Below are 21,684 nucleotides of genomic sequence, written 5' to 3'. Positions count from 1 at the left end.
AAATTTCAACTTTGACGCAAGTGCATTGCTTTGTTATTTGTCAGAATCGATCAGAAATCAATGGATATTGTTACTCAAAGTATCAGGAATCCAAATCAGTCAAAAAAAGTGCATTTTCATGTTACTGGCACGCTGTGCGCGCGAAAACGCGCGGACGGACGCGCACGCGCAAAATCGTTTGAAACGCTTAAAATTGTCTGAAACTTCGAGATTTCCCATTGAAAAGTTGTTTTGAGCCTTTTAAAAGTTTGACGCGCGCTTACGCGTCCTAGATGACGTGCTAGGTAATTAGCATCAGAGAAAGAAAGATAGAACGTGACCTGAACTTTATGTCTACAAAAAATGATACAGAAATGACCTTTAGTTATGAAGTTATGATCGATCATGTAACATGGTCCGAAAATCACAAAATGGCGCCTAGATGACGTCATAGATATGTTACTGTCATGAAAACCTTATTGTGGCTAGATTTTGTCATGAGACATGTTCCCTGAAAATGTCATGTTATTCCGTAATGTCATTCTTGAGATATTGATGACACAAAATTGTCCAGAAAGAAAGAAGAATAAAAAGAAATAAAGAGAGATTTTGACAATCACAATAGGTGATACGCTGATAGCGTATCACCTAAAAAGAAAGAAAGGAAGATTTTGACAAACACAATAGGTGATACGCTGAAAGCGTATCACCTAAATAAAAAGAAAGAAAGGAAGATTTTGACAAACACAATAGGTGATACGCTGATAGCGTATCACCTAATAAGTAACACTCGTAGGCCTTATACGTACAATTTCCTTCATAATAATATCAGTACAATGATACAACATGCGTTCGTTCACCGGATCGTTCGCATTCATTATCATGCATGTCTTGATCTTGTGTTTACTATCCTTCCATTATGTAGAATGTCTACGCGCCATTAGCCGGATCCACACGTATAGCAACATAGCGGGATGACGACCCAGGATGACGATTGAAGTGAACTCCAAATCTCGAGATTTTTCCCCCTCTTCACTCGTTTGCATGTACAGACAATATCTACGCAGCTGCCGCACAGTAGTGTGATGTTGTCATTTACCCGTTATTGTGATGCTCGCTTGAATGATGAAATATAAAATCTGGAGATTAGTAAAATATTTTCGGTCAGCCGTTTACACGGTCACCGGGAGCAAATCAGGGCGCTACTAGTAATTCAGAAATCACGTGCAAGATTTGTTGGGGGTACCATCGCGATGCTGATCGCTCAAATTAGTGGGATTATGTGTGCACATATGCAAAAATCTCGAGATTACGATGGTCATGGAAATCTCGAGATTTGTATCCCGCTTTTTGGCATACGCGTGAACCCTAATAGTGGCTCTTGTGTTTGTGGGGATATAGTTGTGTGCAAAACTTGGAACAATGTACAGTACACTGTATTAAAAAAAAAAAATCCATAAGTTTTATAGGCTATGTGCGATACGGACATGAGTGATTTTTGTTCACTAAACTTAGAACAGTTATATCATGTTATTGCACAACAAAATTACCGCCTAATAGTACACCATCAGTCTACTGCCGATTCCTCAGCAGAGTAGATTACCAAAGGAACTGTTCACACAGTTTGAATCACCGTGGACACTCGCTGTGATGCCATCAACGTCGTTCCCCAGTGTTCAACTCTTCAGACAGGTGGGCAGTGGTAGCATCGGGCCAGATGGAATGACAGGTCTCGGGCTGGGCATGGTTCTCACCAGGAACGTTCAGGCTGTGAAAGGGGCTCAGCCGAATTTCAGAGAGATGGAGGAAGAAACTGTTCAGGAGAAAGACAGATGGATAAAGCGACTTGTCTCTGGCGATACTTCGTGGCCGGGCATAGAAAATCGGCATGTCCGAACCTCTCCATTTTTTTTTTTTTTTTTTTTGGTGTTTTGGGATTTGGTTTTGCTTTTTAGTGGAACACATCTGCCTCTGTAATAAAGAACAAAACAGAAATATTTTTTATATATAATTGTATCATTACCATGGTTCCATGAGTAGACATTTTCTTCAACTAATATACGATTCAATTGCACATCCCGTAGTTTATGTATCAGAGTGAAATAATAATCACACAATGCCTTCAATTCCGACTAATAAGAAATTCGCGGAATGAAAATAAACGTCATATAGACCGATATAGGCCTTAAACGTGTTTTCACATTCTACAGATACCCCCCCCCCCAAAAAAAAAAAAATAAATAAATAAAAAAACACAAATACACATGCACAAACACACACACACACACACAACGCAAAAAAGAACAGGTAACGTTTGTTTGTATATTTACTAGAATAACATTACCTTTGGTGACTGGCTTCCGATGTACATTCCTGTCTTTTCTCGATTTGCTCCTGAAAGCTATAGAGAAATTGATACAGTGGAATTAAAGATTCATTCTTTTTTTCACGCGTGAGCGTATATTGAAAGAGCAACGTCGGGTCATATAACGTATCTCATTGACTACCATAATTCATCGCAATATCCCGCGTTCCTTGTATAATGGAATCAATGGAGTTTTCACAAGTTAATTCCGAGACAAACTTGAATTTTATTTATTTATTTTTGGTGTCCTGTTCCGATCGCTTACAAAATCGTTCAATTCGAATCTGATGGCCCGAAAAAGAAATGTATCGTGGCCTGCCAATAAAAGGGGAAAAAAATCGACACAGTTCTCCGATGGAACCGTCAAAATATAAACTGTTTGGAAGTTTTGTGGTCTGATTTCATTTTCAGAGGTCCCGAGAAACCACTAAAGTGCCATTTGAGATGTAGAGTATCCATAGCCTGCTTCTTATTATGATGAAAGTGTAAAAGGAAAAGACATTGGTTGCATTTTTAACCGACAATCTACGAAAAATTATACACGCATTGTTCCCAGGATGAATCCCTTCTGAGAAACAAAAAATACATCTGAAGATTTCTTGTTTTTTTCTCAGAAGGAATTCATCCTGGGAACATGATCATAACATCCTAAAACATTTTAGAACCTGACATCAAGCTGTTCACACTGACTGTGATAACAAATTATGAAATGGAAATGGAATTATGCAACCTGCGCAAATCATCTTATAGCTTGTCAGATCACAAAAGCTATTTCATATCTCCACTTATTACAACTTTCATAATTATTCAGCACACTTCAACGAAAAGGGCACATCAAAGCAAACAGCAATTCATCATGATGGATCTATGTACGATATGTACGATCTTCATAGATGGACCACACTGACACAGTGAATGAACAACCTACAGTCTTCTACGGCATATAGAGTCTCAGTCAATTTAATAATAACAAACAGTAATTGAAGAGCTTTGAAAACAAAAGCAAAAGAAAATAATACGCAAACACACGCACATATTCATGATGCATCGGACCGCTGAACCTCCGCCAAACGGCCAGCGTTAGTCGTTAGTTGTAGCTTGCAGGTATTGTATACTTCATTTTTTTATGATTATGGTATGACTATTATGATCAATACCATCATAAGGATGAGCTATGTAATATGTGTAGACACGTACTACATAAAGGTGAAAGTTTACTTCAGTCAGTCACAGTTGGAACGCACAGGTTCGTTCATTTATTGAAGACATCAATACCAGCTGGACTCGTGTACTTGTAACAAACACGAAATTGTGTTGAACCAAAACTTGTGGAACACACCAACTTGTGTACTTGTGTGCTTTCATACTGGTGTCGAACCCGAACTTGTGGTACACACTAACTTGTGGTTTACTATAAAAAGAGAAAGGAAATAATAAATGCTTAGTTATCACTACCTTGAGCAGCTTGTCAAGTGTAATTATTTCTGCGTCTTCCAAATATACTTAATACTTGTAATAATCGAAACACCTTTCGATTTGTGCAACTAACATAACAACAGTAACAACCTTACACTGTTAACCCAAATGCATACAACCATATGCAGTGCACTAAATATGCAAGTGTTCAGTGTCCAGTCCTAAACATTAACACATCAATGTCTTGTAGAGACATACAGCTGTATTCTGACTCAATATCTGATGTATGGTACTGCATTTTTCAGTGTACAAATACACTGCACCATGAAATAATGATATTGTTCTAAATGACCTGACTCTATCACACCTGTTTACTCTGATCATTCAAACAAAGTGTACATTATGAAGTGACCTTTATCTCTATCACTCACATAATTAAGTTCAAATGATGCAATTGCATCCCTACAACACTATCATGAAATGCAGCCTGCCTTTCTTACAATAAAATAAATCCAAGATCATCTTTCCCTTTAAACCCTTGAATGTCTTTCCTTTTGACACCTCAACACCCATATGATACACCAAAAAAAAGAAACTAACCCTTCACAAACATTGAATAAGTTAGCCCTCTAAATGCAGTTATGTATGGGATTGTATTGACCGTATGGTGTACGTGTGTAAATCTAACAGTATACAGCTCTGTGAAAGTGACAAAAGTTGAATCTCTTAATATGATTCTCATTCCTATATGACCATTACACAATATTCTTCTGAATATGGAGTCTTATACTATTCCTAAATAAAACGTGCACAGTATTGTAAACTTCGATCATGCACTCACACTTCCAACATTTCACTTCCCTGCCTGCTAAGCAGGAATCATGTACAATAATCAATACCTACAGCGTACCGTACTGTTCTACGTGTAATCACTTTCTATATAAACACCGTATCGAATCGTTATGTCAACCTAAATTCTGAACTCGATTATAAGCTAACAACACAACACATATCACTACACAAATGATTAAACAAAGCTACAACAATCAAATATTCAGCTGTTTTCATCATAATTTCTCTTACCAAACTGTTTAGGTTCCTAAAGTAAATCAATCACAGATCCAAACTCATTCTTTTTGATCATGTCTTGCATCTTGGCCCATGTCTTTTGCGTGGTTTTCATGTCAGTACGCATGCAGCATACTAGTACGTAGAACAAATCAGTGCGCAAGCATCCGAAGGAATGCGCACTTGACGGTGTATCCAAGGTAACGGTCTGAACTTTAAAGGGGCGTAACAGCCTAAATTTGTTCCGATCAAATATTTCTTGAATAAATCAATACTGCCGCTACATACGATATAGAAACGATTATTATAAATAGGGGCTACTCAAAGGTAGGGAAAAGAAAATGACACGAGGGTGTAATGTTTTGCCGCGCCATTGTGTTCCCCTGTTTCTGATAATACCTAGTAGTACGGTGTAGATCGTTCCCTTCCAAATCTCATGTAAACTATATAGGTCTACTCGACAGAAATTATGATCACTCCCTCCCCTATTCTCTTTTGGGCACATATAATTCACTTTTAGAATTGACATCGAACATTCCTTCTTTTTTTTTACGAACGAATCTCCTTTTTGGAATAATGAGCCTGATTTCGCTTTAGGATCGATACACATATCTTGAGAATAGTACAGTCGCTTCAGAATAAGGAAATTTATTTCATTTTCAGATCAACGAACACTCGGCACTAACGGACCCTACTTTATTCTCATTTTGCCGATCACCCCTTGCGAAATTCATTATTCAGAAATTTATTTTTCGGAACTTTTTACAGGCATAAGACCTTGAAAATCAAGTTGAAAAAAATCAAGTAATCAAGTCGTCTGTGGTCATCCTACATACATCTTTTCTAGCAGGCACAGGATATTCTTCACGAGATAAACTTCAAGCTCTCACATCATGCACTTACGGATAAAGATGTGTCAGACTGACTACCTTCTACACTCAATGCCTGTATACTCACTTTTTCACTCAGGGCATCGCGAGCTGGGGTCGGTAGATCCACGTGTCGCGTCGGTTCTATTCTACGGGATGAAGGCATCTTGTCCAGTTTCAATAATCATGATCCCTTCGTTGTCCCCTACGTCTCATGTCGAAAGATTCTATATTCTTTTGCGAGATTTCTGGGTCGGAGACGTAAGTACCTCGTCTTGCAAAACCTAACTGTTTTAGTTTGCTCTCGAGTCGGAATCCGAAGAGCTCCATACGCAGCATCAAACCGAGGAAAAGAGACTCCCCTCCTATGTGCACTCAAGTAAACAAACGGAACGACGGCTGATATAGCGCAGTGCGATCACAGAACTATACACACACACGACGTGCATACAGTTCTGCAAATGTGCCATGAACCCCCATGATTACGCAATATTCCTAATTCGCGCCGCGCTGTCTCTCCCAAATTCATGGAAGTGAAAAGGTCAACCTCCCAGACCAAGCCGTGCGGTACATATCGCTCGCGTGTGCGGAAGATAACGGTTGAAAAAGCCTCAAGCCCAATGTAGTCAAATTCAAACTGTAGAGGGAGGTACGGTCGTATCACGGAAGAAAGTGTGGGTCCCACACTTTTATCGGACGACTTATTTTTGCATTTCTCAGCCATTTCCAAACCGATTTTTGTCAAAAAAAAAAACTTTGAATTCCCCAAAAATTTCAATGTACTTTCATATTCATAAGTAGTTTGTCATTATCTTGCCAAAAATTTCATCCCGACGTGCCATCATCAACCAAAACAGGACCCGCCCTTTAAGCACACTGCTTACAGGTAAGGCTCTTGATGTTCACTCTAGATTGTCAAGTACTGAATCCAATGACTATAACACTTTCAAACATGCACTCTTGAAAAAATCCTTTCAGCTCACTGCAGAAGGTTTTTGCTCCAATTTTTTTTTCTTTTTTTCTTTTTTGTTTTGTTTTTTCAGGCAAACTGACAACAGGAGAAACGGCATCCCATTATGCAAACCGACTAGAGAACTACTTGAACAGGTGGGTGAGCCTCTCTGGTATAGAGCACACTTTCGAGGAGCTGGCGGATCTACTCCTTCGGGAACAGCTCATCAGTGGGTGCCATCGAGAACTGGCCATCTTCCTAAAAGAACGGCAGCCCGAGATTTCGAAAGACGTGTTGAAACTAGCTGAGCAGTACTTAGACGCCAGAGGAGGCACCTTCAGACCACCCCCACCGGCACAAGGGAACACTCAGACACACGTGGGACAGATGCCACGGAGTAACACAAGACCTTAAGGTAAAATCCCTCCAAATAACATTTCAGGAAATAGGCCCCCATCTCAACCCAAATGTTACAACTGCCATCAACACGGTCACCTTGCCCGTGATCGCACAAAACAGGGAAACATAGCAGAACATGTTTCATATGCCACACACCGGGTCACATTGCAAACTATTGTCCTTTCTCCCCCATGAAATTGGCAGGTCTATTCCTCGCCCAGGATCCAGAGCAAAGAAACCCCCCTGCCTCGGAACACAACCTGGCTTCATCGGAACCCGATCAGGTAGAACGAAATCCACATACTCCCTGTCAATGTCCAGCTTGCACTAACACAAAGGTCAAAATTGAGGCTTCTTGTATGATGATTCTGATGCCACTCAATGCCCCCAAACTAGAATCCACCACAGATCATATCCAATTCAAATGCGGACACTCCTTGCCTTTGATGAGTGCAGCATGCACCAAAGAACATGACACTGTGGTCATACAGACAAATTCCAGTTACTAACGGACTAGTCAATAACAATAACATTTCTGTTCTCAGAGACATCGGCTGCAGCGGAGCTATCATTAAACAAGATCTTGTCCAGCCAAACCAAATGACAGGTGAAGAAAGTACTTGCGTGATGATTGACGGCACAGTGAAAACTCTCTCCAACGGTATGATAGATGTTGACACTCCCTTCTACGTAGGGAAAGTTAACGCTTTGTGCATGGAAACTCCACTCTATGACCTGATTTTAGGTAATCCACCCGGAGTAAGGGAACCAGACAACCAAGATCCTGACTGGACGGCTACACCCATGCCTGTCGGCGCTGTACAGACGAGAGACCAGGCTCAACGAGATGGTAAGCCATATCGTCCTCTCAGAACTCCACACCCAATGGCAAACATTGTGACTCCAACAGCTCTCAAAGAGACACAACAGAAGGATGAAACATTACACCGCCTGCGAGATACTCGTTCAGAGAAGGTAAGTCGCAGTAACGGTCTTTCTTCCTTCTTTTACAAAGACGGAATGCTGTATCGCTCATTCCACTTTCCCCAAATGGACCCTTTCATTTATTTCATTTCATTTATTTCATTTCCGACAACATTTTCATACACAAAATAACACAACATCAATACAATGTCGTAACAAAGAAAAATACGTGAAGTTAACAATACTACGCATGAAAAAAAGCAAGAGAATATTGAATCAAAACTAAAGTTGCAGGAAATGGAGGAGACATGCTAAAAGGCTACACTGAAAGAATTAATTCGTAGGTCATCCTCAAAAGTTTGTCAAGTAATTTGTCATGAGTGGTATGACAACTTTTCATCACTCACTACAAATGTTTTTACTCGCAGTACGATTCTTTGAAATGTAATTACGAATTAATATCATGTAATGACGAATGAAAATTCCCGATTGACAAACGACAATGTCATGACGAATCTTACATTTGTTTAACAATGATTCAGTACAAATTCGCATTGTCACCCGAAGTGGTAATGTACAAATCTTCTTAAACACTACGAACTTCAGTTCATACATTACGAATCAGGTAACACCGATCGCCCAGTTTCATGACGAATTAAAATCAAACGGGTTTCTAAATCTTAAAATGATTTGTCATGCATCATACGCGCCAAAATTACATAAACCTGTGTAAAATCATAACATAGCCATGGGTACCGATCGAGTGCGCGCAGCTGCTAGAATGGATTTTGTGCATGTGCGTGCTGCATGCATGCATGCAGCTCACACGTACACACATACGTACTAGCTATAGACCGATTCAATTTCGATGGCCTATTCACCTACCGCCGCTAGCGGCGCTATAACGGCCGCCATAACTGGGGGCCAACGGGGGGCTACCAGCGAGCTAGCTACCCAGCGAGTTGCACTTGCAGCTAGCAGCCCAGCGTACCCATCGCGCATAGTTAGCCGGGCGCGGCCGCATGCGCCGCCGGCGGCCGCTGGGTCGGCGACCGCCGCGCTAAAATTGTGATTGTTTTACTCACTGTGTAAAAGTCATTCAGCGGCATTTAATGCCTTTCTTTTGGATAGATTGAGTAATTCAGACATATCGATCTAAAATGAAAGCTTCAAAGGATCAGAAAAAAAACAAACAAACACACATTGTGCAGTTGTTTGGGTGCACAAATGACAGGCGAAAAACCGGAAATGGAAGCTGCACGTCAGTGCGTGAAATTCAGACACTACTGACGCATGAATAAACACAGCGGTATAAAAAATGCACAGATTTTCGAAACAAACTTTGGCCTATGCCTAATAGATTCTTTATTTAATATAGGCTTAATCACTGCATATTCATATTCGTAAAATAAAGTTGTTCATTTTAGAAGACAAGTTCAGATCAAAGATTTTGATAATTCATTTTTTTTTTAATGCTTGGTGCAATACTTACCAAAGTTAGAATACACTTCCTGGTTATACTATATGACAAACATTTTAAAGCCTACACTACAGCCAAATGAATGTTTGAAGATGTGTAAAAAATTCTTATATTGTAAATTTTTACTTCTTCACTAAGCGTTCAGCATTAAATTGACCATATTCAACATGGTCCTGGAACTCTGAATTTGATAATTTTAATTTTTGATAAAGTGATACTTATAGATATTAAACTGCTATGAATGGTGGCAAACATCCGTTTCATAAGCATAATTCATAGTTAGAAAGTTTGATTTGAAAATCACTTTTGTAGATTATAATTTTAGGCGTTAGCGCGATGTTAAATGCAAGGTTACTTAGACCTTAAACAGTAGAATTTTTGGTTGTTGACATCAGGCAACGTAAATTAACTTCTTTAGTTTATACGGCTTAGAAACGCCTAGATTTGCCTTCAGTTTGGTGTACTTAGTTAGGCTTGCCGGAAGTTAGTGACAACCGAAAATGATATAGGATGTAGCTAGGGTTCCAGAAGTCAATAGGTCTAGACGGGTCTAGATCTAGTCTGGACTGTTGGCTAGAATTCTAGACAAGAGTTAAAAAAAGTTAGACAGACTCTACCCCGCTGGTCCGAGAAAAGCCTAAAAAGGTTTAAGTTAACTGATATTATTACTAATTGATAGCGCCATATCTACTATCTAGCTCAAGATTCTGATTCATTATTTGTATTTAATTATATCAGTTAACTGCTCAACAGTCTAGGCTCATCACTATCTAGACGTCTGTCTGCGCCAGCCATAGTTCTCCCCAGGTGTTTTTATCCCCTTACACAAATGTGAATAGATGTAGTGACGGGGCTTACACGCGAGTACCCAGGTCATCGCAAAAGAAATAGAGTCTACAAACACTCACGGATCGTACCGATATTTACCTTGAAGTTCAAGTTTGGGCTACAGCCGTATACGCCATCTACCCATTCGCTCATAGTCGGTATAAGTTGTTTAATTTTATTAATTAGCTAACGAAAAAAAAAAAGTAGACTCTATAGTTGTCACAAATCCAGATGCGTCGATCGCTGCCAGCGCCAGAGATAGCTAGCTGGCCGGCTGGCACCGGGTGGTAAAAGCACTGGCTTCCGCTGGCAACCTTGCCACGCACGCAGGGCACCGGGCGCTTGCCGACCCGGCCTGGTTGGCCCCCAGTTATGGCGTCGCCTTAAGAGGGCGCACTTCCATGAACAGTCACTTGAATCGGTCTATATCAACAACAGCTACGACGCGCGCTGCTGGCGGCCGACGCATTTTTGAGTACGTATTATTCGTCGATCATTCGCTTCGGCTTCGTCTTCGATATCTAACTTAGATTGCTTTTCTAAACGTCTGACGTCAAGATGAGGACCTCCAAATATTAGTGACTTGTAAGTATAGACGAGATCTGTTTGGTGTTTTTGATACTTGAATGAATTTAGTGTTACTTTGTAGCTTGATGTACAAGTGTACTGTTACTTAATGTCATTATGATCGCTGTAACGTTAGATGGTCTACTGTACAGTCTGTAGAGTCTAGTACAGTAGTGTCGCTTGCAAGTAACAAGCGCAAAATCACGCATGCTAGCAATGGTGGGGGCTATTAGTATTAACGTTACCGTGCTTTTTTTTTTTCAAGCACATCTGTTATCTAATTCGATAGTTGAATGTTCCAAATTGACTTTCTCTATAAAATTCAAGCATTTTTTTTTTTCAAAAGTAAACATTTTAACTTGAAATCGCGGTGTCAGTAATCTAGTCAAGTCCTTCCCTAAACTATACATAGCCCAGTTGCTGCTACGGAGCAAACGTACAGTATAGGTTGTGTACATGTACACTGTAGGCCCTACGTAGATTCACATAGCGTAGGCCTAGGCCTAGTTGTAACAAACAGCGTCTGGTCGGGCTAGGTCAAGAATCTAGTCCTTCCCTAAACTGCGACAGCCCTCGCACGTAGTGCGAGGGCTGTGGATATTAACACAATGTCACAGTCTGTATTCTTCGCGGTTTTGAAAATGTTAATTTGAATATATACTAAAGTAGCTTCAATTAGGCCTACTGAATAAACGTGACGGGCTTCGCAATGTTATTGATGTTTTCTATTTGGGTCACAATTGTCAGCTTTTTGTTTTTAATTGGGCACTTTTAATATCGGTGCCTGTACCGTACTTATACTGTAGAAGTGGACTAGTACTGCTACTAGTAGGAAGGTGTATGATTGAAGGTAGGACTACCACCTATCCGATCGTCACCCTAAGGATTTGTATCCTGTTTATTCCAAAAGTATAAAACAAATTCACCTATCTTATCTCAAACATGCCATCTCCCCTGCTGGCTGCAGTTTTGAATGTCGTGACCGTTTCGTTGATTCTGAGTCTCCATTTTAAAATAACACAATTTTAGTGCATGCGTTCTATTTTCTTCGCGCAACTCAAAAGGGGACGTAATGATTGGCACCCCCTCCGTCCATAGGTAATGCACGTGAATTTCACAGCAATGCGTCATTACTGAGCGGATGTCTAATATTGAAACGGATTTGTTGGTTTGTTTGTGAGTTAGATTTTCATTTCTTCGTTTTTATTGTTTTCATAGCTTATGGCACTTTAATTCTGCGACGTACCTTTATACGCAAGCAGCCATGATACGCAGGGTGCCGATGTCAAGGTACCTTGCCGATAGGTGGTACCCTTACCATACTGCTACTTAACATACAATGCAAACGCTTAAGGGCCCTTCCACTGTCATGGGAGGGCTCCGGGGTTAGTCCTTCCCTAAATAGGCCCTAATATATTTTTTTTTTTAATGTGTGTGCGAAATTGGGCCCTATTACTGTGCAGCATTCCCTGTTACTATGAGGTTGTAAAGTGCAGCTGAGTTGAGAGACCAGAGAAAGGGAGAGAGAGAGAGATGGATACATTTTAGTGGCAAAGCTACATTCCATGTGAAAAATGTTAAAAACCATTAGACTTATATCCTAATAAATGTATTTTGATTTATCTTTTTGCTCCTTGCTGAATTTCGTCGGATACATGGTAGAGAGGAGGGTATCATCAGTCTGTGAGATGCAGGACTTAAGACGCAAGCCGCAGCAATCCTGCAAAGCAGCATTGCTACAACAGTCGGAAGGGTAAACCTACTTCACTAGCAAATTGGACTGATGAAGTCATTGAAGATATCATCAAACTGGATGATGGAGATTGAAGGAAAGGCAAGTTCTTTGGTGATTTTTTTATTTATTTGTTTATTCTTTAAAATTTATGATAAAGTTTTTTTTTTCATAGAGCGCATATATTCACAGGCATAGGCAGTATACATTTTATTTATTTTTCTAAATTTATGATTTCAGTTTCCTGATGTAACCCATAAAATCTCAATTCCTAGGCTGCACATGTCTCTAGCAATGCAACCTTTAACCTTTGTAAGACAGAGGTGTGGGAGGGGGTCCAGCCCCCAACTGATGTTCCCAGTAATTTTTTAATGCCCAAAGATAATTTTCGGATTTGTGTTTAAGATTTTTTGGAATGGTGTTCTCCTTCAGTTCTTATAACCCTCATTTGTTATGTTGGTTTAATCACTAATGATATTGATTTGTGTTTGCAATGGTCAGACAAGAGTCTGAAATTGATCACAGTCAATTCACTTATCAAGTGTAGTCCTATTTTCTTTTTCCCCCCTTAATTATAATAGATGCAGAGTCAAAGGCTGCTATTACTGTCATCCCGGTGTTGCTGAAGGAGAGTGGCAGCTTCGTCAGACAAAAGGTAAAAGAAAAGGAGTCTTCAATTTATAGTAGACTTTCTATTATTACACAAGTTAATTTGTGGGCAGGGTGGAAAATTTCCCACCATCTTGTGAAAAAGAATTGAACATATTTTTGAGGTTCTCTTGATATCTATTAATGACTCTGCTCAATACATGCAATTGTTCAGTCCTATTCTATGTAACATTCAAGTAAGCAAGATACTAGTATATGAGTCTGTGAATTGTGTACTGTGATCTAAAACTTGCCACTATTATTCATGTCCAAGAAGGCACAATAAACTAACTAATGTCTTGCAAACACCAGACAGCTGCATGATCTGATGGCCCCCATAAAAATAGGGATGGTCAATTTATGGTAATTTCGTATGTCAGAAAACCTTTGTTTTTATGTACTTGTATTCATTTAATTGGTTTTTTTCTAATGATGAGTAGATTGATACCATGATTGTTGATTTTGGCTAAGTAGTTTTGCTACTATACTACCTTCACTTATTTCTGGAAACTATAGGTCATCTTGAAAATCATTGCAGTGGGAACCATGAAGCCACAGTTTTTGGTTCATGCATTCACTGAGCCATGAAATTGGCTTCATTTAAATGCATATGAATGCAGGCTTATACTGTTACATGACTCGGTGAGCGTGGTCATCTGAGCTCTATTATCTGCATACTCATGAAATGCCTGAAATTCTACAATTTGGGGGGATACACCCCAAAGATAAAATGATATTTAGAATATCATTGTCTGTTGTAAATGAAATAATTTTGTAATTTACTAATTATAAAGTGCTTTATTTGTAAAATAATAATAATAATAAAACTGGATACTAAATTGGCTTCATCATTGTCTCTTTTACTTAAAGGATGACGACACAGTAGATCCTGTCTCGATATTGAGGGATGAAGAATCCCCACTGGACTCCACCGAGTTTACGGTCAAAGTTGAAAACTGTACAGTCTGTACAGTTGGTGACATCCTCACAGCAACAGCGTCGTCCTTGGCTTGTTTCTATGTATTTCACTGACATTACACTGGGAATGTTCAGGGGCCCGTTGCACAAAAGTTACAATTATGGTAACTTGGTAACTAGCATGACAACTATACCCAACAGCTAATCAAAATAAAAAATTCCATGGAAGAAGATACTCGAGTTTTTGTACCCCCACCCACACATAGTGTGTATTGGGGGGGGGGGGGTATATAGGAATCACTCTGAGGTTGGGTGGCCAGTCGGTCGGTCAGTCCATTGCAAAATCTTGTGGATCAAACTCCTCTCTCATTTTTTGAGCAATTGACTTCAAATTTAGCATGTGTGACTGCTATCAAAGGGAGATGTGCAAGACACCTTTTTTGTAAGTATTGCATAATGAGTTGCCATGGCAGCAGCAAATTTTAAAAAAATCTTGCAAAATGTTGTGGATCGAATTCTTCTCTCATTTTTTGAGCAATTAACCCCAAATTTGGCATGTGTGACCGCTATCAAAGGTAAATGTACAAGACACCTTTTTCGTTAGTATCGCATAATGCATTGCCATGGCAATGGCATATTTTCATAAAAACTTGTGACTCGAACTACTTTCTCATTTTTTGAGCAATTAACTTCAAATTTGGCATGTGTGACCGGTATCACAGGCAGATGTGCAAGACACCTTTTTCATGAATATTTCTTAATGCATTGCCATGGCAACGGAAGATTTTCGTTAAAATCTTACAAAATGTTGTGGATTGCACTACTCTTAGTTTTGTAGCAATTCAGTTTGAATTTGGGATATGCGATCAACGTAATGAATATTTGTGCAAAACACCTTTGATGTGTGTGTTGATAAATCTGTTGCCATGGCAACAGCAGTTTTTTTTTTAAACAATCAAATACAAAAATGTGTGGATCAGCCTAACTCCTTCAGTTTTCACGCATTTTGCTTTGAAATTGGCAAATGTGACCACTATGGTACATAGATGTGCATATTTAATCTTTTGTCATTGTTGATCAATGTGTTGCCATGGTAACAGCATAGTTTGAATGAAAATCATACGAAAATATTCAGTTAATTCCCTCAGTCTTAGAGCATTTGACTTGAAATTTGGCACACATTGCCACTATAGTATATAGATGTACAAAGTTAATCTTTCGTCAGTGGTGAGCAATGGGTTGCCATGGTAACGGTTTTGTTTACCTAAAAACATAAAATATTGTGGATTCAGCTAACTTCCTTTAGTCTTCGAGCATTAAGCTAGAAATTTGGCACACATGACCATCATTGGTGATCAATGTGTTGAATGAAGGAAAATCATGCAAAAATATTATGGATTCAGTTAACTCCCTCACTCTTTGGGCATTTGGCTTGAAATTTGGCACATGCAACCACTATGCGTGTAGCATAAAGATGTGCAAACTTAATCTTTCGTCAGTGGTGAACAATGCATTGCCATGGTAACAGCATCTTTTCACTAAAATGCATACAAAAATATTGTGGATTCAGGTAACTACCTCGGTCTTTGAGCATTTAGCTTGAAATTTGGCACATGCGACCACTATAGTACGTAGATGAGCATACATAGTCTTTCGTCATTGTTGATCAGTGTGTTGCCATGGTCACAGTGGATATATTTTGAATGAAATCATGCAAAAATATTGTGGATTCAGTAAACTCCCTCAGTTTTTGAGCATTTGGCTTGAAATTTGGCACATGTGACCACTATAATAGAATATAAATGTTCAAACTTAATCTGTCATTATTGTTGAACAGTGCATTGCCATGGTAACAACATTTTTTTCACCAATAAGCATGTGGACTCGGCCAACTCCCTCAGTCTTTGAGCATTTAGCTTGAAATTCGGCACACCTGACCACTGTGGTACGTATATGTGCAAACTTAACCTTTCGTCATTGTTGATCATTGTGTTGCCATGGTAAAGCAAAGTTTGAATGAAAACTATATAAAAATATTGTGGATTCGGAAACTCCCTCAATCTTTGAGCATTTGATTTAAATTCGGCACATGCAACCATTATAGTACAGAGATATGCAAACTTTATATTTCATCATTGTTTAACAATACGTTGCCATGGTAACAGTGCATTTTGATTGAAAATCGGACAAACATTTCGATTTCATCCTAACTCTCTCTGTTTATAGCATTTTATCTTCAAGTTCGGCACATGTTACCTCTACATTACCTAGATTTGCACAAAAAAAATCTTTTGTCAGTGTGGAAAAGATGTTGCCATGGTAACAGTGTATTTTGAATGAAATTGATACACTTATATGGTGAATTCAACAAAGCCCCTCATCCTTTTAGAATTTGGCTTGAAATTTCGCACATGTGATGGCTATGTATTGTTGTGCTAACTTCATTCTTTTTATTAATGTCCAACATTGTGTTGGTATGGTTACACAATTTTTAATAAAAAACATAGAAATCGATAGACATTCCAAAAAATAATGTGTACTATATGTTTTTTCCACAATTTGTATTCCACAATGTTGTTAAAATTCAAGTAATTGAATGTGTATGAAATAATATAAACTGTTCAAATTAACAGCTGGACATTAGGATGTTGTTATTCCTTATATCCCCGTGACACAATCTGTTCCTTCTTCAGCAGTTAACCAAAATGTTAAAATGTTGAAATTAGGCATAATTTGTGAACATAAATTTTACAGTTGCAATGAAAGATTGTTAAGAGTATGTATACCTAGACATTCCTAGAAATAATCTGTACGAGAAGTTTTTTTCCATAATTTGTATTCATCAGTGTCATTAAAATTCAAGTAATTGAATCTTTACAGTTTTGCTCTGTTTTGATGGAAATCTGCTCTCCTGATAATAAAGTGGTTGCTGATATTATTTCTGATTTCCTGTATGAATTGATTTTTGTGCCAAACAGTATTCTCACAATGTATAGATAAAGTAAGATTACTGTAGCTATTTGTTTATGCATGACAAACGCATAATCATACTCGACAAACTACTGCGTGACAAATAAATTGTATTACACATTCATTCTTTGCATGACAAATGAATTTTTATGCATGACAAATTAATTTTTGCGCTCTACAAATTAATTTTGGTGCACTACAAATTAAATTTATTGCATGACAAATGACAAATTAAAATTTGTCAAATAAGACCACTTTTCACGACAAATAAATATTTGTCATGACTAGATGAAAATTTGTCAAATAAGACCCATTACACTACGAATTAAAAGTTGTCAAACAAATTTGTCAAGTAAGGCCACATGCATGACAAATTACTTGACAATTTATTAGTTTGTCAAATAAGACCACCTGTATGACTAACTTTAATTTGTCAATTGACTAAAAGATATTTTCAGTGTAAGCTTGTTTTTTGCAGTCTCCTCGTGGACAAAAAGACTAAATAACATCGAAAGGCAATTAGCTGGACATAAACGGTGCACAACACATACAGTCCTATACAAATAAACAAACAAAAAACAAACAAACAGACGGACAAACAAACACAAGCAACCTCTCTTGTAAGAGAAAGATAGAGAGAGAAAAACAAAACACAGTGAAGGAAAAGGAGGAAAAGAGGAAATTATTTTGAAGGAAGAAACAGAAAGAGACAAGAGGACAGGAAAAGGCGAGAAAGGAGAAGAGATGAAGGGTCTATACCAGCACACGCGAGGCACATGGTGCGATGGATCACCGAGGTATATGTACATGATGTAGGAAGGAATAGATTACAGAAAAGAATGAGTATAACGAATAAAAAAGGAAGCTCAAAATTAAGGGTAACTAAAATATAACTTATTCAACTATATAGGAATTTATGAACAACTCCTTCAATTTGAATGTAAATGTATTGAAACTTTGAACTTGTTTCATACTATTATCGAGAGAGTTCCAGAATTTGGGGCCAGTAAAAGAAAATATAGATTTAGCAAACATAGTCCTAGTTAATGGCAAATGAAATGAGTTGGATTGCCGGGTAGGATACAGATGAACAGTTCTATTTTTAGTGAACATGGACTCAAACACAAATGGGAGAGAATTATTGATAAGTATGTACATGAATTGTTCGAGATTTTGATTTCTTGAAATAACACATCAGTGTGACTTCTCCACGATTCATTGCAAATAATACGAAGAGCTTTCTTTTGTAACAAATGTAGTCTTTCCAAATGAGAAGAATGTGTGTTCCTCCAGGCGAGTATACCATAATTCAAATAAGGTAAAATCAAAGATGAATATAACATGAAAAGAGCGTTTTGGGGTAAATAAAATTTAACTTTATTTATAACACCTATATTTCTTCAAATAATACGGCTTATGGAATCAATATGCAAATTCCAAGCGAGTTTACGGTCAATAGTCAAACCTAAAAAATTGATTGAAAAAAAAAAAAAAACTTCAATAACTGTGTCATTCAGATAAACATTCCTTGGCACATTTTCCAAAGAGTTACTAAAAATCATTTAGTTTTAGTTTTTTTTTGTTGGTATTTATTGACAATTTATTTGCTCTTATCCATTGAAGTAATTTATCCAATTCAACATTTAAAACATCGATTAACATGTTAGGATCAGAATGTGATAAAAAAAAACATTAGAATCATCAGCAAATAATAGAAAGGAAAGTATACTTGATGAATTCGGCATGTCGTTAATGTAAAGGATAAATAAAAGAGGGCCAAACAAACTTCTTTGAGGCACTCCACAATTGACATTTTGCATGACTGATGTATGTCCGTTAACATACACAAATTGCTTTCGGCTAGAAAGGTAACTCCTGAACCACTCCAAGGCCTTTCCTCGGATACCATAATGTGATAATTTATAAAGAAGAATATTGTGGTCAATGTTATCAAAGGTTTTGGAGTAGTCCAGGAAAACGCCGATTGTATGATGAAATTGATCAATAGCTTTTGAAACTGTATCTGGAAAGGTAAATATTGCATGGGATGTGTTGTGGTTTTGTCGAAAACCAAACTGATAATCAGAAATTATTTTATGAATATCCAAAAACTTTAATAATCTAGAATGAACAACTTTTTCAAGTAATTTCGATATAGAAATCAACAAAGATATAGGTCGATAGTTACAAACATCTTCCTTATCCCCTTTTTTTTATGAATGGGAATTACTTTAGAAATTTTCATATCCTCAGGGACAACTCCGTTACACAAAGACAAATTAAAAACGTGTACCAACGGATCAGCAATAAAATTGATAATATTTTTCGAAAGAACATTGTCAATACTGTCGTGCCCGGCACTTTCCTTGTTTTTCATATTCTGAGCAATATCTAACAATTCATTTCTCTCTAAAGGAACAAAAAACAATGAGTTAGGATTTCGAGTTTTGTAAAAATTCAGAAAAATTCTTTTGACTATCCGGAATATTGCAAGCAAGATTATTGCCAATTTGTGAGAAATACTGATTAAAAATGTTTGAAATGGATGTGGCATCATTGATAGTCAAATTATTATGTATGATTGTGGTAATACGTGGTTTCTCCGTATTTTTATTAATAGCTGTATTAATAGTTTTCCACGTATTTTGAATATCATGTTTAAACAAAATTAACTGATTAATAAAATATTTACGTTTCTCACACCGTATCACACCGTATTACCTGACACAACAATCACACAAGTGGTAGCACCAAAACAATACCGCAAACAGCTTATGCAAACAGCCCATGAAAACCTACTCGGAGGGCATCAAGGTACCAAAAAGACAACAGAAAAGATACTTACCAATTTCTTTTGGCCCGGTATGAACTCTGACATTACCAGGTACTGTAGATCGTGTGACGTCTGCCAACGTACACTATCAAAAGGTCGTGTAACCAAAGTCCCACTCGGAAAGATGCCGCTCATCGAAGTCCCTTTCGAACGCATTGTTGTAGACATAGTTGGACCAATTCACCCAATGACTGACCAGAAAAATAGGTACATACTTACCGTCATTGATGTTGCTACTAGGTACCCTGAGGCAATCCCGCTCCTAAACATAGAGACAGAAAGAGTTGCAGAAGCCCTAGTGAGCATCTTCACCAGAGTCAGAATCCCCAAGGAAATGCTGACCGATCAAGGGACTCAGTTCACATCTGATCTCATGAAAGAGGTAAGCAAATTACTGTCCATCAAACACTTCACTACATCTCCATATCATCCTGCCGCGAATGGACTAGCTGAGCGCTTCAACGGCACTCTAAAACAAATGTCGAAACGTATGTGTGCTTAAAACCCAAAAGACTGGGACAGGTACATTACTCCCCTTCATTTTGCAGTGAGAGAAGCACCACAAGAGAGCATGGGGTTCTCCCCGTTCGAGCTTCTTTACGGCCGGAAGGTACGCGGACCTCTCGACATCCTGAGAGAACTCTGGACAGGAGAAGCCGAAACAGGTGAGACCAAGTTTACTTACCACTATGTACTTGATCTCCGAAACAAGATCTCCGAAACATGCCGCAACGCCCACACTCAACTTCAGAAATCAGCAAACAGGTATGCAAAATATTGCAATCATAAGGACAAACACAGGGAACTACAAGTCGGAGACAAGGTACTCCTACTCCTATTAACTGACAGGAATAAGCTCCTTCTACAATGGAAGGGCCCCTTTGACGTGATCTCCAAAATCAGCTCCATGGACTACAGGATCGACCTCAACTGGAAACCAAAGGTGTTCCATATCAATCTTCTGAAAAAGTATCATGCTAGAAGTGATGTTTCCTCTATTTCAGATGCCGAAGCTGCTAGTACCGCCGTGATCGAATGCGAAGCGCAGAATGATGACGAGGAACAAACGCAGCAACCACTAACTAACATATCTCTCCAACAGCCTTTCCCATTTCGGGCGAGTCACTTGACGATGTCTCAATTAACTCAGCCCTTTCCTCCCCACAGAAAGAACAGGTCAACGAACTCCTCAACGAGTACAAAGACGTCCTGTCTGATCTTCCCGGTCGAACAACGTTAGGCGAACACCACATCAAACTCAAAGAAAATGAACACCTGAAGAGTAAACCATATCCCATTCCCCATTCTCTTAGAGACACAGTCAGAGAAGAGGTAAAAACCATGCTATCGCTCGGAGTAATTGAGCCATCAGAAAGCCCAATTGCCTCCCCCATTGTACTGGTTAAAAAGCTCGATGGCAGCAACCGGTTTTATGTAGACTTCAGAAAACTCAATAAAGTGACTGTATTTAATGCTGAACCAATACCAGATCAAGATGAACTCTTCACAAAAGTCACCCATGCAAAGTTCTTCACCAAAACAGATCTCAGCAGAGGATACTGGCAGGTACCCATGGCCCCAGAATCCAAACCACTAACCGCTTTTCTTACCCCCGATGGTCTCTTTCAGTTCACAATGATGCCCTTGCAAGTGAACGCTCCCGCCTCCTTCAGTCGACTGATGAGGAGACTGCTAGACGGACTCGGAGGAACGGTGAACTACATCGATGACATCCT

General features: G+C 38.6%; 1 pseudogene; it reads left to right on the top strand.

Moving 5' to 3' along the window:
- The first annotated feature begins 1,629 nt into the window (after positions 1-1,629).
- On the top strand, positions 1,630-20,317 carry LOC140226634 (uncharacterized; annotated as a pseudogene).
- The last annotated feature ends 1,367 nt before the right edge of the window (positions 20,318-21,684 follow it).

The sequence above is a fragment of the Diadema setosum genome, chromosome 3 (genome assembly GCF_964275005.1).
Source record: "Diadema setosum chromosome 3, eeDiaSeto1, whole genome shotgun sequence".
Lineage (NCBI taxonomy): Eukaryota > Metazoa > Echinodermata > Echinoidea > Diadematoida > Diadematidae > Diadema > Diadema setosum.
This window is presented reverse-complemented; position numbering and strand designations above follow the sequence as displayed.